Genomic DNA, 24,079 nt, shown 5'->3' with positions numbered 1-24,079 from the left:
AATTCCTGCACACTGGAAGTTAGAATTAAAAACTATACGGGACAAAGGGGCCTCTCATGCATGATTAATAACTCACAGCCGTGAGGGCATTGTTCATTTCCACTCTTTCCCATTGTCTGAAATGTTGTTAAAAGGAAATACCGATAAACACCACAACACCAGAAGCAGTGCGGTCTAGTGGAGAGAGCGCTAGCCTGGGAGTCAGAGGACCTGGGTTCTAGCCCAAGATCTGCAACTCGTCACGTGAACGTCATGTGAGACACGGACTGTGTCCAACCTGCTTATCTTATATCTATCCCAGCTCCTGGAACACATTACCGATACTGACTTCTTTTCTGCTTTTTCCAACTCTGCCCTTGTGGGAAATAGATTTTACATTTTAAGATAAAGTTCCGTCCCCAGTATCCCGGCCACCTACTTTATTAAGAAAATTGACGTAATCAGGAATGAGCGACTTAAAATCTACCCTAGCCCCCCTCAGCCCCTCAGTATCCCAGCAGTATCTCTAGAGAAGATTTCCCGCCGCCTCTCAAAATCCATCCCCTCCACCAGCACATCTGACCCCATTCCTTCACACCTTATAAAAACCGTTTGCCCCCTCCCTTCTTCCCTCCCTAGCGGCCATTTTCAACTGGCTTCTTCCCCACTGCTTTCAAGCATGCCCATGTCTCCCCATAGTAAAAAAACCCTCCCTTGACCCCACAGCTCCCTCCAGGTATTGCCCTATCTCCCTCCTACCATTCCTCTCCAAACTCCTTGAGTGAGTTGTCTACACCCGCTGTCCCAAATTCATCTCCTCCAATTCCCTCCTTGGCCCCCTCCGATCTGGCTTCCATCCCCTTTCACTCCACAGAAACTGGTCTCTCAGAGGTCACCGGTGATCTCCTTCTTGCCAAGTCCAACAGCCTCTATTCCATCCTCATCCTCTCAGTTGCCCCTGACTCAGTTGACCACCCCTTCTCCTGCTAACACTACGCAACCTTGGCTTCACTGACACTGTGCTCCACTGTCCTAGCTCTCTGGCCGTTCATTCTCTGTCTTCTTCGTGGGCTCCTCCTCTGCCTCCCACTCCCTAACTGTGGGAATCCCTCAAGGTTCAGCTCTGGATCCCCTTCTATTCTCCATCTGTACCCACTCCCTTGGAGAACTGATTCTCTCCCATGTCTATGCAGATGATGTCCAAATCTATATCTTCAGCCCTGATCTCCCTCTCTCTCTGCAGTCTCTCATTTCCTCCTGTCTTCAGGACATTTCGACTTGTATGTCCTCTCGTCATCTCAACCTTAACACGTCTAAAGCAGAAGTCCTTATCTTCCCACCCAAACCCCGTCCTCCCCCTGACTTTCCCGTCACCGTTGATGGCACCGCCGTCCTTCCTGTTTCACAAGCCTGAAACCTTGGTTTAATCCTTGACTCCTCTCTCTCATTCAACCCACATATTCTATCCATCACTAAGTCCTGTTGGTCCCACTTTCCCAGCATCGCTAAAATCCACTCCATCCAATCTGCTACTATGTTAATACGCTCACTCATCCTATCCCTACTGGATTACTGTATCAGCCTCCTTGCTGACCTCCCAGCCTTCTGTCTCTTCCCACTCCACTCTGCTGCCCAGATGGTTTTTCTTCTAAAAAGATCAGGACATGTTTCCCCAGTCCTCAAACAACTCCAGCGGTTGCCCTTCCACCTCTGCATCATACAAACACTCCACACCGTTGCCTTTAAATCACTAAATCACCTTGCCCTCTCTTATCTCGCAATTCTCCTATCACAACCCAGCCTGCACACTTTGCTCCTCAAACGCTAATCTTCTCACTGTGCCTCGATCTCATCTATCTCACTGCTGACCCCTCGCCCACGTCCTGCCTCTGGCCTGGAACACCCTCCTTCCTCAAATCCGACGGACAATTACTCCCCGACCTTCAAAGCCTTATTGAAGGTGCATAGGTCTTCAAAGTGGCCTTCCTTGACTAATAATAACAACAACAACAATAATAATAATAATAATAAGTTCCACCGGCCCCCGCTTTCCTCGTCTCCCACTCCCTTCTCACTTGCTCCCTTTGTTCTTCCCCCCTTCCAGCCCCACAGCACTTACGTACCTATCTGTCATTTATTTATTTATCTTAATGTCTGTCTCCCCCACTCTAGGCTGTAAGCTCCTTGTGGGCAGGGAATATATCTGTTCACTGTTGTGTTGTATTCATTCATTCATTCAATAGTATTTATTGAGCGCTTACTATGCGCAGAGCACTGAACTAAGCGCTTGGAATGGACAATTCGGCAACAGATAGACACCATCCCCGCCCACTGATGGGCTCACAGTCTAATTGGGAGAGACAGGCGGACAAAAACAATAGCAATAAATAGAATCAAGGGGAGGTACATCTCATTTACAAAATAAATCGGGTAATAAAAATATATACAAATGAGCGGACGAGCCCAGCGCTGAGGGGAGGGGAGAGGGGGAGGAGCAGAGGGAAAGGGAGGGGAAAGGGGGCTTAGCTGAGAGGAGGTGAAGGGGGGACAGGGCAGAGAGGCAGCAGAGGGAGCAGAGGAAAAAGGGGAAGCTCAGTCTGAGAAGGCCTCTTCCCAAGCACCTAGTTCAGCACACAGTGAGCGCTCAATATATACTACTGAATGATTGAATGAATTATATGTGACTGCCTTAGCACAGTATTTAATCAATCAATCGATCATATTTACTGAGCACTTACTATGTGTAGCGTGGCTCGCCGGAAAGAGCACAGGCTGGGGACTCAGAGGTCATGGGTTCAAAACCCAGATCTGCCGCTTGTCAGCTGTGTGACTGTGGGCAAGTCACTTCACTTCTCTGTGCCTCAGTTACCTCAACTGTAAAATGGGGATTAAGACTGTGAGCCCCACGTGGGACAACCTGATTCCCTTGTATCCTCCCCAGGGCTTAGAACAGGGCTTAACAAATGCCATTATTATTATTATTATGTGCAGAGCACTGTGCTAAGCACTTGAGAGAGTACAATACAACAGAATTAGCAGACACGTTCCTTGCCCATAACGAGCTTAAAGTGTACTGCTAAACAGGAATGCTCTTGTTTAGAACCTGGGTTTTAAAAATGGCTCTGCCATTTTTCTGATTTGTGACCTTGAGCAAGTCACTTAACTTCTCAGCACCTCAGTTACCCCTTCTGTAAAAAGGGGAACCCTACATGGGGCAGGGACTGTGTCCAACCCAGTTATCTTGTATCTACTCCAGTGCTTGGCACATAGTAAGCGCTTAACAAATACCACAATTGATCTTATTATAAGAAATAGCACAGCCTAGTGGAAAGACGACGGGCCTGGGAATCAGAGGATCTGGGTTCTAATCCCAGCGATACATTGGTCGAGTCACTTAACCTCTCTGTGCCTCAGTTACCTCCTCTGAAAAACGGGAATTAAGGCTCTGACAGGGAGAGGGACTGTGATGGGGACAGAGAGAGTGTCCGATCTATCTTCTATCATCCCAGTGTTTAGTACAGTGTCTTGCACGTAGTAAATGTTTAACAAATACCAGTTAAAAAACAAAACCGGCTGTGAGTTCTAATCCAAGTTCTCTTCACCCTGTGTGCATCAGTTGCCTCATCTACAGAATGGGGATTCGATACCCATTCTCCCTCCTACTTAGACTGTGAGCTCCGGTTAATACCTGATTATCTTGTACCTACCCCAGCACTTAGTTTGGTGCTTGGCACACAGGAAGAACTTAACAGATACCACAATTTTTATTTTGATTGCTATCATTCTCCTTATTAGTATAATTATTATTTGAGTCCCGATTATATAAATCAAAGATCAATCAAAACACCATCAAAAACAATGCCTCGCCTGGAGATTTTGCTCCACAGAGGTCCAGGAAATCACATGAGTTTCCCGAATGGTCAAGACCCTTCTGCATAGGATTCCGGGATAGCTAAAATAATCAACTAACTTCAATCAATCAATCGATCAATCATATTTATTTAGTGCTTATATGTGTGCAGAGCACTGAACTAAGGGCTTAGGAGACGACACAACCCCCTAATTTCTAATCGGGCCTGTTTGTTAGCGATAACCGATACCCTGTTTGATTTTAAATGTGGCAAAGGAGAAAAGGAAAATTACTGGGAGACAAGGAAGCAGCAAGGAATGGTGCATTTATTCAATCGTACAAATTAATGCAATAAAGAGCTCCTATAAGCCATCCGGGTCAGTCACCGTCCTCTCCTTCTCCCCTTCAAATCAATAATTAACTAATGACTAATGAACTAATAAACTAATGAGCATATTCCAAGTGCTAATGGGGAGTGCACTGGAGTAATAGTAATAATGATAATAATGTTATTTATTCATTGCTTACTCTGGGAGAGAATAAGCTTGGGATAGATACAAGATAATTAGATCGCAAACAGTCCCTGGTCCTTACAAGGCTCGCAGTCTAATTAGGAGAGAGAACAGGTATTTGAACCCTTTTTATATATGAGGAAATTGAGGCATAGAGACGTTTGATGGAGTCAGAAGACCTGGGTTCTAATTCCGGTTCTAATATTTGTCTGCAGGATGTCCCTGGCAAATCACTCAACTTCTCTGAACTTCAAATTATCTTATTAAAAATGACCTCATGTGAGCATCATGTTGGACAGGGACTGTGTCCAACTTCATTCCCTTGTATCTACCCCAGCACATAACCAGGTGATCAGATCGTCCCACGTGGGGCTCACAGTCTTCATCCCCATTTTACAGATGAGGTAACTGAGGGTCAGAGAAGTGAAGTGACTTGCCCAAAGTCACACAGCTAGCTTGGCTCAGTGGAAAGAGCCCGGGCTTGGGAGTCAGAGGTCATGGGTTCGAATCCCGACTCTGCCACTTGTCAGCCGTGTGACTCTGGGCGAGTCACTTCACTTCTCTGGGCCTCAGTTCCCTCATCTGTCAAATGGGGATTAAAATAGCACCTAGTCAGTGCTTCACAAGTTCCATTTTTTCCCAAGAGTAAATAGGTAAGAAATTACCAGTTGGTAGAGAGCCTTAAATTCAACGGTAAGGAGTTTCTGTTTACGGCACAGAGAAATGGGTAACCTAAGGGGTTTTGGAGAAGGGAACGATGAGTTCTCCGAAGCATTTTAGGATGTTACAAATGTTTTTGATTAAAAAAAATGATCTAAGTAGGTCTATGCAAGACATACTGAAGACGGAGAAGGCTTGAGGCAGAACGTCCAGAAAGGAGGCGGAGAGTGTAATCCACTTGTGAGGAGTCAAAGACTTTGACTAGGGTATCCCGGCTCTGCCACCTGTCAGCTGTGTGACTTCGGGCAAGTCGCTTGACTTCTCGGCGCCTCAGTCACCTCATCTGTAAAATGGGGATTAGGTCCGTGCCCCCCCAAGTGGGACAACCTGATTCCCCTGTATCTACCCCAGCGCTTAGAACAGTGCTCGGCACATAGTGAGCGCTTAACAGATGCCAACATTATTAGTGGAGAAGAACGGGTGGACCCGGAAAATATTTCAAGCTGTATTAAGCGCCTACCGTTTGCGGAGCACAGTACTACTTGGAAAGGTACAATATAACGGTGTAGCCGACACAATCCCCGTCCGCCACGAGCTTACAGTCTAGAGGGGGAGAGAGACGTTAATGTACAGAATTAAAATTACAGATATCTATGTAAGCGCTGTGGGTCTGGGGGGGGTGAATGAAGGGAGAAAGTCAGGGGGTCGTAGAAGGGAGTGGAAGAAGAGGAAAAGAGGGCTTAGCCAGGGAGGGCCTTTTGGAGGAGGCGGGCCTTCAATAAGGGCTTTGAAGGGGAGGAGGGAAATTGTCGGACAGATATAATAATAATAGTACTTGTTAAGCACACACTATGTGCCGAGCGCTGTTCAAAGCGCTGGGGTAAATAACCTTGGTATTTGTTAAGCGCTTACTATGTGCAGGGCACTGTCCTAAGCGCTGGGGTAGACACAAGGGAATCAGGTTGCCCCACGGGGGGCTCACCGTCTTAATCCCCATTTTACAGCTGAGGGAACTGAGGCACAGAGAAGTGAAGTGACTTGCCCACGGTCACCCAGCCGACAAGTGGCAGAGCTGGGGTTTGAACCCACGACCTCTGACTCCGAAGCCCGTGCCCTTTCCACTGAGCCACGCTGCTTCTTACAAGGTCGATGTAATAACGCTGGTATTTGTTAAGCACTGTTCTAAGCGCTGGGGTCGACACAAGGTAATCAGGTTAACAAATGCCAACATTATTACTAAGCGGCGGAGCCGGGATTGGAACCCGTGACCTCTGGCTCCCAAGCCCGGGCTCTTTCCACTGAGCCACGCTGCTTCTCTAATGATGATTATAATGATAATAATAAGCATTTGGGAGGGTAATCGGTGCCGTTGGCCCCCGGGGCACCAGACAAGACAGTGTGGATGGTTCAGTGCAATTCATCCTGATGCCTGAAAAATCAAGTCCAGAGTATGAAACGTTAAACACCCGGCGAGTGGGGAAGCATGACAGTTCAGAGATATTTCGTCCTGGAGGCGGTGTTGCCTGGTGCACAGAGCATGGGACTGGAACTCAGGGCAGTTGGGTTCTAGTTCCAGCTTGGTCACTGGGCTGCTGGGGATTTTGGATAAATCACCTAACATCTCTGGGCTTCCCTTTCCACATCTGCGAGGGGGAGAGACGGTAGATTGTGAGCCTGGTGTGGGATAGGAACTATATCTCATCTGACCGGATGAGAAGCAGTGTGGTTTAATGAATGGGATTCTGAAGGGCCTGGGTTCTAATTCTGGCTCCACCACTTATCTGCTGTGTGAACTTAATAATGATGTTGGTAGTTGTTAAGCGCTCACTATGTGCCGAGCACTGTCCTAAGCGCTGGGGTAGACGCAGGGGAATCAGGTCGTCCCCCGTGGGGCTCCCAGTCTTCATCCCCATTTTACAGATGAGGGAAGTGAGGCACAGAGAAGTGAAGTGACTTGCCCACGGTCACACAGCTGCCGAGTGGCAGAGCTGGGATTTGAACTCATGACCTCTGACTCCAAAGCCCGTGCTCTTCCCACTGTGCCACACTGCTTCTCTAACTTGGGCAAGTCGCTTCACTTCTCTGGGCCCCAGTGGCCCCAGCTGTAAAATGGGGAATTCAGATGGTGAGCACCGTGTGGGACAGGGACTGGGGAAGCAGCGTGGCTCAGCGGAAAGAGCCCGGGCTCTGGAGTCAGAGGTCATGGGTTCGAATCCCCGCTTGGCCACTCGTCAGCTGTGTGACTGTGGGCAAGTCACTTCACTTCTCGGTGCCTCACTTACCTCATCCGTAAAATGGGGATTAAGAGTGGGAGCCCCACGGGGGACAACCCGATCCCCCGGGTCTCCCCCGGCGCTTAGAACAGTGCTCGGCACCTAGTGAGCGCTTAACAAATACCAAAATCATTATTATCATTATTACCCTAGCACTTAGTACAGGGCCTGGCACATAGTAAGCCTGAACAGATACAATAAAACAACTGCATCGTGCCCAGCACATAGTAAGCGCTTTTGGAGACGCAGCGTGGCTCAGTGGAAAGAGCACGGACTTTGGAGTCAGGGCTCATGAGTTCGAATCCCAGCTCTGCCACTTGTCGGCTGTGTGACCGTGGGCGAGTCACTTCACTTCTCTGGGCCTCAGTTCCCTCATCTGTAAAACGGGGATGAAGACTGTGAGCCCCACGGGGGACGACCCGATTCCCCTATGCCTACCCCAGCGCTTAGAACGGTGCTCGGCACATAGTAAGCGCTTAACAAATACCAACATTATTATTATTATTATTAATAAATGTGATAATAATAGTGAAAATAATTAGTATTTCATTAGGTTACCAGCAGAGGGTGTAGATCGTGTTACTGGCGGCATAGCTGGACCGCTAAAATATTGCAACCACAAAGACAGCTGGAAAAAGCAGGAAAGGAGGAGGAGATACGATGAGATGAGATTACTTGGAGTGTGACACCTCTGTGGGCCGGGGATTGGGTCCAAACTGATTACCTTCCATCTCCCTCGGGGCTTAATATAGTGCTTTTCGCATTAGAGAAGCGGCGTGGCTCGGTGGAAAGAGCCCGGGCTTGGGGGTCAGAGATCATGGGTTCGAATCCCGGCTCCGCCTCTTGTCAGCTGGGTGACTGTGGGCAAGTCATTTCCCTTCTCTGGGCCTCAGCGACCTCCTCTGTACAATGGGGATGAAGACCGTGAGCCTCACGTGGGACGACATGATGACCCCGCATCCCCCCCGGCGCTTCGAACGGGGCTCGGCACATAGTCGGCGCCTAACGAATGCCAGCGTTATTATAAGCTTAACAAGGACCGTGATAACAAGGAGGAGCGGCGCGGCTCAGTGGAAGGAGCACGGGATTGGGAGTCAGAGGTCATGGGTTCGAATCCCGGCTCTGCCACTTGTCAGCTGGGTGACTGTGGGCAAGTCCCTTCACTTCTCTGGGCCTCGGGTCCCTCATCTGTAAAATGGGGATGAAGACTCTGAGCCTCATGTGGGACGACCTAATTACCCTGTACATCCCAGCACTTAGAACATTCATTCATTCATTCAATAGTATTTATTGAGCGCTTACTATGTGCAGAGCACTGTACTAAGCGCTTGGGATGAACAAGTCGGCAACACATAGAGACGGTCCCCGCCGTTTGACGGGCTTGCGGTCTGATCGGGGGAGGTGGACGGACGAGAACGATGGCGATAAATAGAGTCTCGTAAAAACAGTGCGCTGCACATAGTAAGCGCTTAATAAATACCAACATTATTATTATTATTATAACAATGATACAATAACGATGATAAGGTTCAGAGATTCAGATATGAGAAGCAGGGTGCCTAGAGGAAAGAACACAGGCCTGGGAATCGGGAGACCTGGGTTCTAATCCCCGTTCCTACACTGGCCTGCTGTAGGACTTTGGGCAAGGCACTTCATTTCTCTGGGCCTGTTTCCTCAAGGGTAAAATGGGGATTAAGACTGTGAGCCTTATGAGGAACAGGGACTGTGTCCAACCTGACTAGCTAGGAGATTCCCCTAGCGCTTAGTATAGTCCTTGGAACATAGAAAGAGCTTAAAAAATTCCATAAAAAAAAAGAAACAAACTATAAAATGGGGATCTGTTCTCCCTTCAGCTTTGACTGCGAGTCCCATGTGGGACAGGGACTGGTCTGACTAACTTGTATCTATCCCAGCACTTAGAACAGTAGTTGACACATAGTAAGCATTTAACAAATATAATGCTCCCGCTGATAATAATAAGAGTAATAACGAAGAGGGGCTGGTTTGTCAGTTTTTTTTGGTAGGAAGAGGGACGTTATAGCCCCCCAGGAAAACGTTGAGATATCTCTTTTGGATAGGCATTACTCCATCAGTCAATCAATCAGTGGTATTAATTGAGCATTTACTAGCGCAGAGCACTGTACTAAGCACTGGGGTGGATACAAGCTAATAATAATAATAATGTTGGTATTTGTTAAGCGCTTACTATGTGCCGAGCACTGTTTTACGCGCTGGGGTAGACACAAGGGAATCAGGTTGTCCCACGTGGGGCTCACAGTCTTAATCCCCATTTTACAGATGAGGTCACTGAGGCACCGAGAAGTTAAGTGACTTGCCCAAAGTCACACAGCTGACCAACGGCCGATCCGGGATTTGAACCCATGACCTCTGACTCCAGAGCCCGTGCTCTTTCCACTGAGCCACGCTGCTTCTCAGCTAATCAGGTTGGACGCGATCGACGTACCACGCGGGGCTCACGGTCTCAATCCCCATTTTAAGCGGCACTGTGGGCGACTGTTGTCTAATGAGGAGAACGGCAGTTGGTACGAATGACGTCAGATTTGGCTTTAACACTGGAGTATGGCGGAATCAAAGATTTTCGGATGAAGTCCATGTCACACAAGGAAGTCTTCAGTGCCACTTCTTCGTGGAAAGTGCGCCTCTTTCGACACCGGGGTTTACGGGTTTAGAGCTTAATTATTGGCAATCTGAAAATCACTTGGTTAAATCCTGCCCCTAGGGATTAACGAATGTCTTATAACCCCCCCTCTCTCCTCTAAAACAGGAACACTGCAGCCTCCATATCAGTGCTGTTGCCCCTTCAAGACCGACACCGGTGAGGAGAAAGAAACGGATCTGATGAAGACCGAACTAGATCTGCCATTACAAGACCAACGTCCGACAAGCCGAATGTCTTAGAAAACCTCATCGCAAGCATCATGGAAAAATAAGTGAATAACTGGACCGCCTGGGATTGGAAAGCTCAGTAGCACCGCCCTGTACCTTCTCAGTGAACGTGCTACTAATTAGCTGATAATCGGCTACAGTAGTTTACTTAATGAATAAGAGAAAGACATTTCGGATGCACCTACATCCTAAACAAAGTCCTCTCACCGATTACACCTTTATCCAACAGTGAATTCTAACCGACGTTCGCGTTATTACCGTGACGTGTAACGCCGAGGGCCGGCCTGGACATCTCTTCAGATGTTCCAGATTTTCCCGAAGGATAAAAGCCGATGTGTCGGAAAGGACTTTCGAAAACCTTCGGTTGGCCGACTTTCAGAGTCCCGCATAATCGAGATTCTCTCAAGAAGCGTTATAACAGGATCCGCGCCGCTCTAACGAAGCAAGAGTTCCCACGGGCTTTGACCGGAAAATGGGTGTCGTTAAGGGGCACTTTTTTATTACAGAGCCTCTAAGAACACGGGCACTCTAAAAATATAAATTACTAGAAATCATTTGTTTAAATTAATGCCTGTCCATCCCTCTAGTCTGTAAGGTCATCTCGGGCAGGGACCGAGTCTCTCGGGGACTCAGTACACAAAGTAAATGCTCAATAAATACCATCGACGATGAGGATCGATACATCAGTACATCAATCAAGCAAGCAAGCAGTCATATTTCTTAACCATTTACTGAGTGCCAAGCACTGCACTGAGCTTCTAGGGGTGTTCAATAAATAGACATAATTCCCTTTCCTCAAGGAGCTTAAAATCTAGTGGGAAAGCAGACATTAAAACACCTCAGAGGCAGGGGAATCAACCTAGTATAAATATATATACTTAAGTGCTACTGAGGTGGAGAGTGGGGTGAGGACCTAAGTGACCAAGACCTTGATAAAACCCCTTTTCTCACCGCTCCCTCTGCTCCCCTTCTACGCCCCCCTTCACCTCCCCTCAGCTAACTTTCCCCCCTTTCCCTCCGCTCCTCCCCCTCTCCCTTCCCCTCCCCTCAGCACCGTACTCGTCCGCTCAACTGTATATATTTTCATTACCCTATTTATTTGTTAATGAGATGTACATCGCCTCGATTCTATTTAGCTGCTATTGTTTTCATGAGATGTTCATCCCCTCGATTCTATTTATCGCTACTGTTCTCGTCCGTCCGTCTCCCCCGATTAGACCGCGAGCCCGTCGAAGGGCAGGGACTGTCCCTATCTGTTACCGATTTGTCCATCCCAAGCGCTTAGTACAGTGCTCTGCCCATAGTAAGCGCTCAATAAATACTACTGAATGAATGAATGAATAAAAGGGTCGATTATCCAAGTCAACGTGGTGGCAGATGGAACGGGCTCGACGGCCGGAGGAATTCCGAGGCTGATCAAATTCATTCCTTCAGTTACGTTTACTGAGCGCTTACTGTGGCAGAGCACTGTACTAAGCGGTTGGGAGATCACGATGCCATAATAAACAGACACATTCCCTGCCTCCAATTAACTTTCCATTAGCCAGAGGCTAGCACGTATCCGCAAAGACTCGGTCGATCGATCAACGGTATTTATTGAGCACTTACTGAGTGGAGAACACTGTACTAAATGCTCGGGAGAGTCCAACATAGAGTTGGTAGACACACTCCCCGTCACTTCCAGGGCACCCCGAGGGGCGTTAGTGACCCTTCCTAATCACAGCTGGGGAAGGAATCGGAAAAGAAATCGCGGCAGTGTTTCAGTAACGCCCTGACCACTTTCTTCCAAGAAGGATTAGATGATTAAGAAGCAGCGGGGCCCAGTGGATAGAACATAGGCCTGGGAGTCAAGAGGACCTGGGTTCTAATCCCGCCTCAGCTACTTGTCTGCTCTGTGACCCTGGGCAAGTCACTTCACTTCTCTGCGCCTCAGAGACCTCATCTATAAAATGGGGATTAAGACTGTAAACCCAATGTGGGACAAGGACTAGGTCCAACCCGATTGCCTCGTATTTACCCCAGCACTTAGTAATAATAATGATAATGTTGGTATTTGTTAAGAGCTTACTCTGTGCAGAGCACTGTACTGAGTGCTGGGGTAGATACAAGGTCATCGGGTCGTCCCACGTGGGGCTCGCAGACTTAATCCCCATTTAACAGATGAGGTCACTGAGGCCCAGAGAATAATAATAATAATAATAATGATGCTGGTATTTGTTAAGCGCTTACTATGGGCCCAACACTGTTCTAAGCGCTGGGGTAGACACAGGGGAATCAGGTTGTCCCACGTGGGGCTCGCAGTCTTAATCCCCATTTTACAGATGAGGTCACTGAGGCCCAGAGAAGTGAAGTGACTCGTCCACAGTCACACAGCTGACAAGTGGCAGAGCCAGGATTCAAACCCATGACCTCTGACTCCCAAGCCCGGGCTCTTTCCACCGAGCCACGCTGCTTCTGTGTAGTAGAGTGCCTGGCGCATAGTAGTGCTTAATAAATACCACTATCATTATTTTAAGTAGTAGCATTAATAGTCATAGAATTTATTAAGTGCTTACTGCTTGCAGAGCACTGAACTAAGCGCTGGGAGGTAATACAGAGGACAGAATTAGACATGGTCTCGGTCTTTCAGTCAGAGGTCATGGGTTCGAATCCCTGCTCTGCCACGTGTCAGCTGTGTGACCGTGGGCAAGTCACTTCACTTCTCCGTGCCTCAGTTCCCTCATCTGTAACATGGGGATGAAAACTGTGAGCCCCACGTGGGACAACCTGATCACCCTGTATCTCCCCCAGCGCTTAGAACGGTGCTCGGCACATAGTAAGCGCTTAACAAATACCAACATTATTATTATTATTATCTTTCAGAAGTATAACAGTTTAATGGAAATGACCTACCTTTCAGCCACTAATAAATGAGGAGCAGGGAGTCCTAATGGAAAGAGCACAGGATTGGGAGTCAAAGGACCTGGGTTCTAATCCCTATTTCTCCACTTGCTTATTGTTGCGTGACCTTGGATAAGTCATCTCACTTCTCTAGACCTCATTTTCCTCATCTATAAAAGAGGAGTTCAACGCCTGTTCTCCATCCTACTAAAACTGTGAACCCCAGGAGGGACGGGGACTGCGTCTGACCCGATGAACCTCTATCTCTCCCGGTGCTCCACCCTCGACTCTCTCCCCTGCCGCTTCTGCCCAGCGTGGGTGAGTTTTGGAAGGAAGCAATGGTGAAACATTTCCATATTTTTACCGAGAAAACTCTCTGGATCCACTACCAGAACGACTGCAGAGGGAGAGTGGGGCGTTCGGGGAAAGATAATAATAATAATGTTGGTATCTGTTAAGCGCTTACTATGTGCAGAGCACTGTTCTAAGCGCTGGGGTAGATACAGGGCAATGAGGTTGGCCCACGGGAGGCTCACAGTTGATCCCCATTTTCCCGATGAGGTAACTGAGGCCCAGAGAAGTGAAATGACTGGCCCACAGTCACACAGCTGACGAGTGGCAGAGCAGGGATTCGAACCCATGACCTCCGCCTCCCAAGCCCGGGCTCTTTCCACTGAGCCAGGCTGCTTCTCATGTGTCCGTGGTGTCGCTACGGGTAGGAAACGTCTCGACGGCGTAAGAAAGGACAGGATCCCAGTGCTAAGAGCGGGGCTTGACACGTCGTAAGCCTTTAATGAACACCATAAAAGAGCTTCTGTCAAAGTTTGTCCCCTTTTGCATTTTTAGACTCTGATCCCATTGAGGGACAGGGAAGATGTCGGATTCCCACCTGTGCATTCTTCCCCGGCACTTAGTTAAGTGTTCGGCAAGTATTATTACTACCAGTTATAAAATATTCAGATCCGAACATAGACCTGCCAACACCTACCGGCCAGGAGGAATGTTCTACTCAATTGTCTTCTCTGGCTCTTCCTCCAAATATAGAAATTTCAAAGGCACTCCCATCTTTAAGAAAGGGAGAAATCAATCAATCACTCCATCCGCAGCATTTATTGAGCGCATACACTGTGCTGATCACCGTCCTAGTTGCTTGCAGGAGAACAGTACAGGGGAGTTGTTAGGAACTTCCCCTGACCTCGGGGTGTTCATATTTTCTGGTATATCTCACTGATCTCCATTACGGTAAATTTAGAACAGACAAAAATCCTTCTGGTCCAGCCACTGAAGAACGTCATTAATCTTGCAGTCCCAAAATCTGCAAATCTGGATTTGCGGCAGGGAGCCGAGATCTGTGTTGCACATCAGATATGGGAGAATGCCAGAGACCAACAAAATTCTTAGATTGTCAGGCCCTTAAGGCCAGGAACCATCTCTAATTCTCATCTGTAGATTTCTTTCCAGGGCTTCGGATCTCGCTCTGTACATAGTAAGCACTTCACTTAAAAAGAAAAAATTACGGTATTTGTTAAGCGCTTACTGTCAAGCACGGTTCTAAATTCTGGGATAGATATAAGTTAGTCAGGTCCCACCCAGGGCTTACATTCTAAATAGGAGGGAGAATAGATATCTCATCCTCATTTTACAGTCGAGGAAACTGAGGCATAGAGAAGTGAAGTGACTTGCTCAAGGTCACACAGTGGGGGAATTGCATTGGAACTCAGGTCCTTCTGACTCCCAGACCCATACCCTCTCTGTTAGGTCACACTGTTTCACTGTTTTAAGCTCTTGGGAGCTAACAATGAAATCGGAAGACCCTGCTCTGCCCTGGAGGTTCTTGTGGCCTAAAATTAATTGATTGGAATAATAATAATAATGATAATAATGGTAATAATGATAGCAGTTTTTGCTAAGCACTTATGCGCTAAGCAGTGCTCTCAGTTCTGGGACTTATACAAGATAAACTGACCCAACACAGTCCCTATCCTACATGAAGTTCCCAATCAAAATTTCCCCCTCTAAAATATACCCTCCTTGAGGGGAGAGATTATGTCTACCAGGTCTATTGTTTTGCAATAATTGTTACATACTTACTATGTGCTAGGCACTGTATCAAGTGGTAGAGTGAATAAAAGACAATGGGGTTGGACACAATCCCTTTCCCATCTGGGGCTCATGGTCTTAACCCCCAGTTTCCAGAGGAGATACCTGAGGCACAGAGAAGTGAAGAGACTTGCCCAAGTTCACACAGCAGACAAGTGGCAGAGCGGGGATTAGGTCCGTACTCTTCCGAGCACTCAGCAGAGAGCTCTGCACACCTTCAGTGCTCAATAAATCCCCCCGATAGTGCTGTTAGGTAAAAATGAGAAGGGAGAGGTGAAGCAGAGTGGGGAGAATTTGACCACAGGGATTAACTCATTAAACGGAGCGAGAACCGCAGGAAAGAAAACACAGCACGGAGAGACTCGAATGCCAGTTGTAAGCAGCAATAAAAGTGACGCCATCTCTAGTGACCTCTTACCTTCCTCTACCTTCTCCCCTCCTTCCCTCCTGTTCTCCTCTTCTTTTTCCTACTTCTCCCCCTAATTGCTAGAGGATAATAAACCCACTCTCATTGAACGTTACAAAAATTACGCAGAAGAAGGATTCGATTGTGCGAGTAAATGCTAGGGTGGATCGGGAGATAAATAGAAGGACAAACAGATGGCTAGATGGAGGAATAAAAGGAGGGAGAGATGGATAATTAATTTTAATACCACCGTCCCCCGCTAGATTGTTAGCTCTCGGAAAGCAGCGATCACGTGCGCTGACCTTGTATAATCCCAAGCGCTTAGTACAGTGCTCTTTACGTAGTAAGCATTCAGTGAATACCACTGATGGATGGATCGATCGATACAGTGCTCTGCATAGAGTAAGTGCTCGATTAATGCTATCGGTCGACTGAGACCGTAAGCCCGTCAAACGGCAGGGACCGTCTCTATCTGTTGCCGACTTGTTCATCCCAAGTGCTTAGTACAGTGCTCTGCACATAGTAAGCGCTCGATGAATACTATCGAATGAATGAATGAATAGACGGGAAGATATATAATAGCTACATAGATGATAGCAGCGTGGCTCAGCGGAAAGAGCACGGGCTTGGGAGTCACAGGTCGTGGGTTCGATTCCCGGCTCTGCCACTTGTCAGCTGTGTGACTGTGGGCGAGTCACTTCACTTCTCTGTGCCTCATTTACCCCATCTGTCAAATGGGGATTAAGACTGTGAGCCTCACGTGGGACGACCTGATTCCCCTGTGTCTACCCCAGCGCTTAGAACAGTGCTCTGCCCATAGTAAGCGCTTAACAAATACCAACGTTATTATTATAGACTGATGATGGACAGGCAGATAATGGATAGAGATGTAGATAGCTGGATGGATAAATGGATAATCTCACGGTGTTGCCAGAGAGAATTATCCATTCCCACTCCTTCTTGTGTCATCCTGACTTGCTCCCTTCATTCATTCCCCCGTCCCAGCTCCACAGCGCTTACGTCCACATCCGCAATTTATTCATTTCTATTAATGTCCGTCTCCCCCGCTAGACCGTAAGCCCGTTGTCGGCGGGGAATCCGTTTTTGTCTTCCTGTTTTGCTCCGCCAAGAGCTTAGCGAGGTGCTCTGCACCCAGTAGGCGCTCAGTACGTACGATTGGCTGACTGAAGGGAAGCCGCCACTCACCCGTGCTGTCTCGGAGAGGTTTTCCTTTTTCCTTGGAGGCCAGGAGGAAGCTAGCTCACAGACGTAGGGGCTGGAGGCCCGGGGAGCCGCAGCGGCGATAGGAGATGTTCTCCGTTTCGCCTCCCTCCGTCTGCTAGGCCTCACCTCCTTCTGCTCCAGGTCAACAGACGATCTCTCCGGGAGCGCTGAGTGGGTTGATGGGTGCGTGTGTGAGTGTGGGCTGCGTTTTGGGGGGCTGGGTATAAGGAAAGGGATAAGGGAAGGGGAGGAAATCAGATCGGCTCCAGTCTCTGGCCCACATGGGCCTCACAGTTCAGATAGGAGGGAGTAGAATTTACTCCCCATTTTACAGACGGGGAAACCGAGGGGAAAGAAGCTAGTGACTTGCCCAAGGTCACACAGCAGACCAGCGGTGGAGCTGGGATTATCCTGATGAGGTTGTCTTGTTTTTGTTCTGTTCTGTTTCGCTTTTCTGTCCATCCCCCACCCCCCCGTTTAGACCGTGAGCCCGTCACTGGGCAGGGATGGTCTCCATCTGTTGCCGAATTGTCCATTCCAAGCGCTTAGTACGGCGCTCTGCACATAGGGAGTGCTCAATAAATACTATTGAATGAATGAACTTTGGGTTCCTGGGGAAGGCGAGGACATAATTTCTAAATTCATTGCGAGCCAGCGTGGCCTACTCGAAAGAGGAAGGACCCAAGACTTGATCGCTTGCCTGCTATGTGGCCCTGGGAAAGTCATTTCATTTCTTGCGCCTCAGTTTCCTCAACTGAAAAAAGGGGATTCGATTCCCTCCTTCTTAGACTGTGAGCCCTGTGTAGGATAGGGACTGAGTATCCCTAATCGTCCCCACTGCTTGGCACATGGTAAGCACTTAACAAATACCAACGCCATTATTATTATTATTATTGGAGAGTTAATGGCTGGGAAAGTTGACCAAAGGAAAAATGGTGAGAAACAAGAAAGATCGGATAAGAGTAGCCTGGATAACCCACAGTGTTTAATAATCGCCCCCTGAATAACCAAGTTCGCTTTAACGGGAGGGAGCAAATATACTTTCAATCAGTGAATCAATCAATCAATCGATGGTATTTATCGAGCGCCGCTCTGTGCAGAGTACCATACTGAGTGTTTGGGCGAGTCCAATACAGTCAAATTGGTAAACATAATCCCTGCTGTCTAGGTGTTTACAATTTTGTATGCAGCCCGGCGTAGTGAATAGAGCCCGGGCCTGGGAGTCAGAGGGTCGTGGGTTCTAATCCCGGCGCTGCCACCTGTCTGTTGTGTGGCCTTAGGCAAGTCACTTCACTTCTCTGTGCCTCAGTTATTTCATCTGTATAATGGGGATCGAGACCGTGAGACCCACATGGGACAAGGTCTGCGTCCAACCCAGTCCGCTCGAAACCTCCCCGGCGCCGAGTGCAGTCCCTGGCACGTAATAAGCGCTTACCAAATACCACGGTTATTATTCCTGTGGGGAAGAACGACATTGAAAGAAATCCCAGATGAGGAAACAACAGAGTATAAGGGTACGTAAGTACCCTCGTGGGTCTGGGGTGGGGTGACTGAGTGATCAGTACAGTGCTCTGCACACGGTAAGCGCTTAATAAATGCGACTGAATGAATATTAAAGAGGTTAAGGGGGAAAGACTGGGGAAATGGGCTTCGGGGAGGAAATTCTAGGCCTAAGAGAGGATGTGAGCAAGGGGTTAGCAGTGAAAGGCAAGATCCGGGTAAATTCAGTAGGTTGACATTAGAGGAAGTGCGTGGGCTAGGTTGTAGTAGGAGATGGCTGAGGTATGTGAGAGTTGATTGATGATAAAGCTGATGGTGAAGAGTTTCTGTGTGATGTGGAAACGGGAAGGCGAACTTTGGAGGGGTTTGTAGCTTGGGGAGACATGTGCGGAATGTTTTTTTCAATAAAAATGATCCCGGGGAGAAGAGTGAAGTGCAGACCGTAAACTCACTGTGGGCAGGGAAAGTAATAATAATTATGGTGTTTGATAGGCGCCGACTCTGTGCAGAGCACCGTTCTAAGCGCTGGGGGAGATACAGGATAATCAGATTGTCCCATGTGGGGCTCACATTTTTTAATCCCCATTTTTGCAGATGAGGGAACTGAGGCGCAGAGAAGTGAAGTGACTTGCCCAAGGTCACAGAGCAGACAAGTGGCGGAGCCGGGATTAGAACCCACGCCCTCTGACTCCCAAGCCCGGGCTCTTTCCACTGAGCCACGCTGCTTCTCTGTCTGTTTATCGTTACATTGTACTCTCCCAAGTGCTTAGTACAACGCTTGGCACACGGTAAGCGCTCAATAAATACATTGGAATGAATGAACGGAGAGGGGAGAGAGAGGAGGCAAGGAGGCTGGCGCGGTTGTCTAAGATGGATAGGATAAACGCTTGGATCATCGTGGTATCGGCTGGAATTGAGAGGAAAAGGAGGATTCCAGATTATTCTTGGAGAGCTGAATCAACCTAGAAAAACATCGCTAACCCATTTTGGAGGAATGATAATTTTAAAATGGAACTGGAATATCTTCATTAGAATTTCTAGGTAAGAGGTGTCTCTCACCAAATTCCGTCAGCGTCGATAAATAGACTTCAGTAGTTCTTGCCTTTTAATATCTCAAAAGTGTTAAGCTCCGTCACTTCTAAATAAATCTCTACATTCAACTGTGACCACACAACCAGATTTAAACTGGAATTTTCAGTCTAAGGGGGAAAATTGGAAATTGTGGGCAGGGAACGCGTCTGCTTATTGTTATATTGTGTACTCTCCCAAGCGCTTAGTACACTACTCTGCACACAGTGAGCACTCAATAAATAAGATTGAATGAATGAAATAAGATTATTTTTCTGACTCCTGGGCAAGAAAATTGCTTAAATTTTCAATTTAGCAAACTGGGTGGTCTCCATCTACAAATTCCGTGCCGGCGTTACATTTGTTGCTAACTCTAACTCTTTTTATGGTATTTGTCCCGACACTGTACTAAGATACGGGTTAATCAGGTTGGATGCAGTCCCCGTCCCACACGGGGCTCACGGTCTCAATGCCCATTTTACAGATGTGGTAACTGAGGCACAGAGAATTCCAATGACTTGCCCAAGATCACACAGCAGACGAGTGGCGGATCGGGAATTAGAACCCAGGTCTTTCCGATTCCCAGGCCCGTGCTCTATCCACTAGGCCGTGACGCTTCTCTTCTGATACCTTCTGATGCCTGCAGGAATCCCGGCTCGGCCGCTTGTCAGCTGTGGGACTTTGGGCAAGTCACTTCACTTCTCGGTGCCTCAGTGACCTCATCTGTCAAATGGGGATGAAGACCGTGAGCCCCACGTGGGACAACCTGACTCCCCTGTGTCTCCCCCAGCGCTTAGAACGGTGCTCGGCACATAGTAAGCGCCTAACAAACACCAACAGGGTTTCAAAATGCGACAGAAGCAGCATGGCGTAGTGGATAGAAGGTGGGCCTGGGAGTCAGAAGGTCATCTGTTCTAATCCCAGCTCCGCCACCTGTCTGCTGCGTGACCTTGGGCAAGTCACTTCACTTCCCTGTGCCTCGATTACCTCATCTGTAAAATGGGGACTGAGAACTGTGAGCCTCACGTGGGACAGGGACTGCTTCCAACCTGATTCAATGTTGGTATTTGTTAAGCGCTTACTATGTGCAGGGCACCGTCCTAAGCGCTGGGGTAGACACAGGGGAAATCAGGTGGTGCCACGTGGGGCTCCCGGTCTTCATCCCCATTTTACAGATGGGGTGACTGAGGCACAGAGAAGTGAAGTGACTCGCCCACAGTCACACAGCTGACAGGTGGCCGAGCCGGGATTCGAACTCATGACCTATCTTGAAACTCCACCGCTTCCTTCCACTTGCGATTTATTTTAACGTCCATCTCCACCGCTAGATTGTAAAGTGCTTGAGGGAAAGGATCGTGTCCAACTCTTTAGCCTGCTCCAAAACGTTTAGTACATTGTTGGGCATAGATTAAGCATTAATACCATCGACTGCCTGATCGATAAACCAAACACGCATCCTATCTAAATAAATCAACCTCAACTAGTTACTCAAAAGAAAACTTGGAGGGAAAATAATTCCACTTCGGAATCTCCCCACCAACCGTTAGCCTAAAATCAATATTTTAATCCGAACATGATTAAAAAAACAGGCATCTCCCGGTTATCGATTTCCCCCCCAGAGACAAAAGTCAGCCTGCGAAAGGAGAAAGACGAGAGAGCTGAAACAACCAGCAGGTGGAAGTGCTATTCGAAAGGGCAGGGTGGGTGCTGAGTTCTTCAAAACCCACAAGGATAACCCTTCTCCCCTCTCTTGCAGTATTTTGCTCTCAAACCCAAAAGCTCACTTGATCCATCGGGCCAGAAACTGGACCCGCCGATTATTTCAATCCTCCTAGGCTTTCGAATATGAATCCTAAGAGTGTTCGAACACGCATCTGGGCACTATTTTCGCTCCCCAGTGCCCCGGGTTGCCGATGATAATAATAATGTGGGTATTTGCTAAGCGCCTACTAGGTGCCGAGCACCGTTCTGAGCGCTGGGGTAGACACAGGGGAATCAGGATGTCCCACGTCGGGCTCACAGTTTTAATCCCCCTTTTACAGATGAGGGAACTGAGGCCCAGAGAAGTGAAGTGACTCGCCCACAGTCACCCAGCTGACAAGCGGCCGAGCCGGGAGTCGAACTCGTGACCTCTGACTCCGAAGCCCGGGCTCCCTCCACTGAGCCACGCTGCTTCTCCACGGAGTCCGCGCGTCGCATTTCCCTTTAGAATACATCATGCCACTTGCAGGACCGTAGAGCGGGGCTACTACGATTCCTCCTCCAACCACCTGTTCCCCTTTCACCCTTTCACTCGATTCCCCCGCGCCAGGCTTGACGTGTTGCGACCGCTATCCGCACACCAGGTGACTTGAAAACCTAGCCCTAAATGACGCTGTGAACCCATTCCGCGCCTCTCCCTCACAACCCCCCCCCCCAAGTTGGGCGGGATCCAGCGCTAATTTTAAGATTTCAGAAGGGTCGTTTAGAGAACTGACGTCTGAGGTGGCCGTGTTGCCAAGTACGGGATTTCTGTTTACCCGCGGTGAAATTCAGGGAGGGTGACCGAAAGGTAGGTCTGTTACAGTGAGCGTATGTTATTGTTCCCCACGACGACCGTGGCTTAATCAAGCAGTGTTCATCCAGGGTGTCATGTCTTTGCATTTTTGCATGTAATAATAATGGTAGAAGCAGCGTGGGCTCCGTGGAAAGAGCCCGGGCTTGGCAGTCAGAGGTCATGGGTTCGAATCCCCGCTCGGCCACTTGTCAGCTGGGTGACGGTGGGCGAGTCACTTCACTTCTCGGTGCCTCAGTTACCTCATCTGGAAAATGGGGATTAAAACTGCGAGCCCCACGTGGGACCGCCTGATCGCCCTGGATCTACCCCAGCGCTTAGAACAGCGCTCTGCACACAGTGAGCGTTTAACAAATTCCAACGTTATTATTATTAATTGGTTTTATTATTATTATTAACAGTAATGATGATGATGCTATTTGTTTAGTGCTTACAATACGTCAAGCACCGTTCTAAGCACTAGGGTAGGTGCTAGGAAATTAGGTTAGCTAGAGGTCCACGTGGGGTTCACAGTCTTCATCCCCATTTTACAGATGAGGTAACCGTAAGTGCTCACTGGGTGCGGAGCGTCGCGCTAAGCGCTGGAAGAGAATACACAGGTGGTGATACACGGGGATCACAATCTCCGGGATTGAGCGGGGAGAAGGGATTGGAAACAGACACATCAGGAGTGGCGAAGCATTAAAACCCAACACAAACAAATGGACAAAAGAGGTGCAAAGTCTCTGCGGCAATTAAGGAGCCCGAGAGCAGTTACTAATATCCTTTCATTCATTCGATCATTCATTCCCTCAATCGTATTTACTGAGCACTTACTGTGTGCAGGGCACTGTACTAAGTGTGTGGAAAGTACAGTTCAGCAATAATGAAAGACAAACCCTGCCCACACTGGGCTTACGGGCTAGAAGCGGGGAGACAGACATCAAAATAAGTAAACAGGCATTAAATAAACACAAAGAATACATCTATATATGTAAATAAATACATATCTACATATGTCCTGAGGGGTGGGGAGAGAGGAGAGCGAGGTGAGGTGACGCAGAAGGGAAGAGGAGCTGAGGAAAAGGGGGGTTTAGTCCTGGAAGACCTCTTGGAGGAGGTGACCCTTCAGTAGAGAATCCCCTTCCCACTTTCCAATGTTGAAAATGAAAACTAATTAAAAGAGAATGATGCAGGACTATATTCCTTCTCAGAATCCAAGATCCTTACAGTTCTCGTTCTATTCTCCGACATGCAGGGGGAACCAAGGCAGAGAATCCTGGCTGCTAGATAGACTGGAGGGGATCGTTCATCAATCCCTCCGCTAATTCCGTTCGTGGCCTAAAAGCCCGTGAAAATCTTACCCGAAGAAAGAGCTTACTGCGGAGGAGGTCCGTTTCGGAAGACAAAGAAGAAAATACTGTCTGAATGCTTACCTAATACAGACATTATTTCTCGTCCTCCAGTCGGTCAATCATTTTATTGTGCACTTACCGTGTGCGGACTACTGTACTAAGCTCTTGGGAGAGTACAGTATCCCAGAGTTGAGAGACATGTTCTTTAGTGGGAAGAGCACGGGTCTGGCAGTATGGGGGCATAGGTTCTAATCCCAGCTTCCTACTCCCTCTTATTCAGACTGTGAGACGGGTCCCGGTGCAAACTGATTATCTCGCATCTACCCCAGGGTTTAATTCAGTGCTCGGCACGTAATAAACGCTTAACGAGTGCCATAGTTATTATCTCTACTGAACTGGAAACTCTTGTAGAAGACTACTAGATTGAGAATTTCCTAAGAACCAGAAACTAGTCTTCCTTCTCTTCACAAAACTCGCCAGCACCTACTACAGTGTTCTACGTGGTTTGGTGCTTAGAGCCTAGGCCTGAGAGTCCAAAGGATCCAGGTTCTAATCCCGACCCTGCCGCTCATCTGCCGCGTAACCTTGGGCCATCCATCTAACTTCTCTGAGTCTCAGTTACCTCATCTAAAAATGGGGATTCAAGACTGTGAGCCCCATGTGGGACATGGACTGTGTCCAGTGCCATTAACTTATATCTACCTCAGTGCTTAGTACAGTGCCTGGCACATAGTAAGCACTTAACAAATACCATAAAAAAAATGCAACATGATGCTGGTGACTGTGATAACTCTGCCCCTCCATATCAAATGTCACTTCTCTTGTCCAAACG

General features: G+C 48.1%; 1 protein-coding gene and 1 long non-coding RNA gene across 2 annotated transcripts in view; one reads left to right on the top strand and one right to left on the bottom strand.

Annotated features, from left to right (window-relative positions):
- ARPP21 (cAMP regulated phosphoprotein 21) overlaps positions 1 to 24,079 on the bottom strand; it is a 191,809-nt gene that overhangs the window by 154,631 nt on the left and 13,099 nt on the right.
- Positions 9,779 to 10,745, top strand: LOC103170652. The gene is made up of 2 exons (XR_486326.2): positions 9,779 to 9,928; positions 10,060 to 10,745. It is a non-coding gene; the product is annotated as an uncharacterized LOC103170652 (long non-coding RNA).

This window comes from Ornithorhynchus anatinus, chromosome 21, assembly GCF_004115215.2.
Source record: "Ornithorhynchus anatinus isolate Pmale09 chromosome 21, mOrnAna1.pri.v4, whole genome shotgun sequence".
NCBI lineage: Eukaryota > Metazoa > Chordata > Mammalia > Monotremata > Ornithorhynchidae > Ornithorhynchus > Ornithorhynchus anatinus.
Note: the sequence above shows the minus strand (reverse complement) of the source record. Positions and strands in the feature narration are given on the sequence as shown.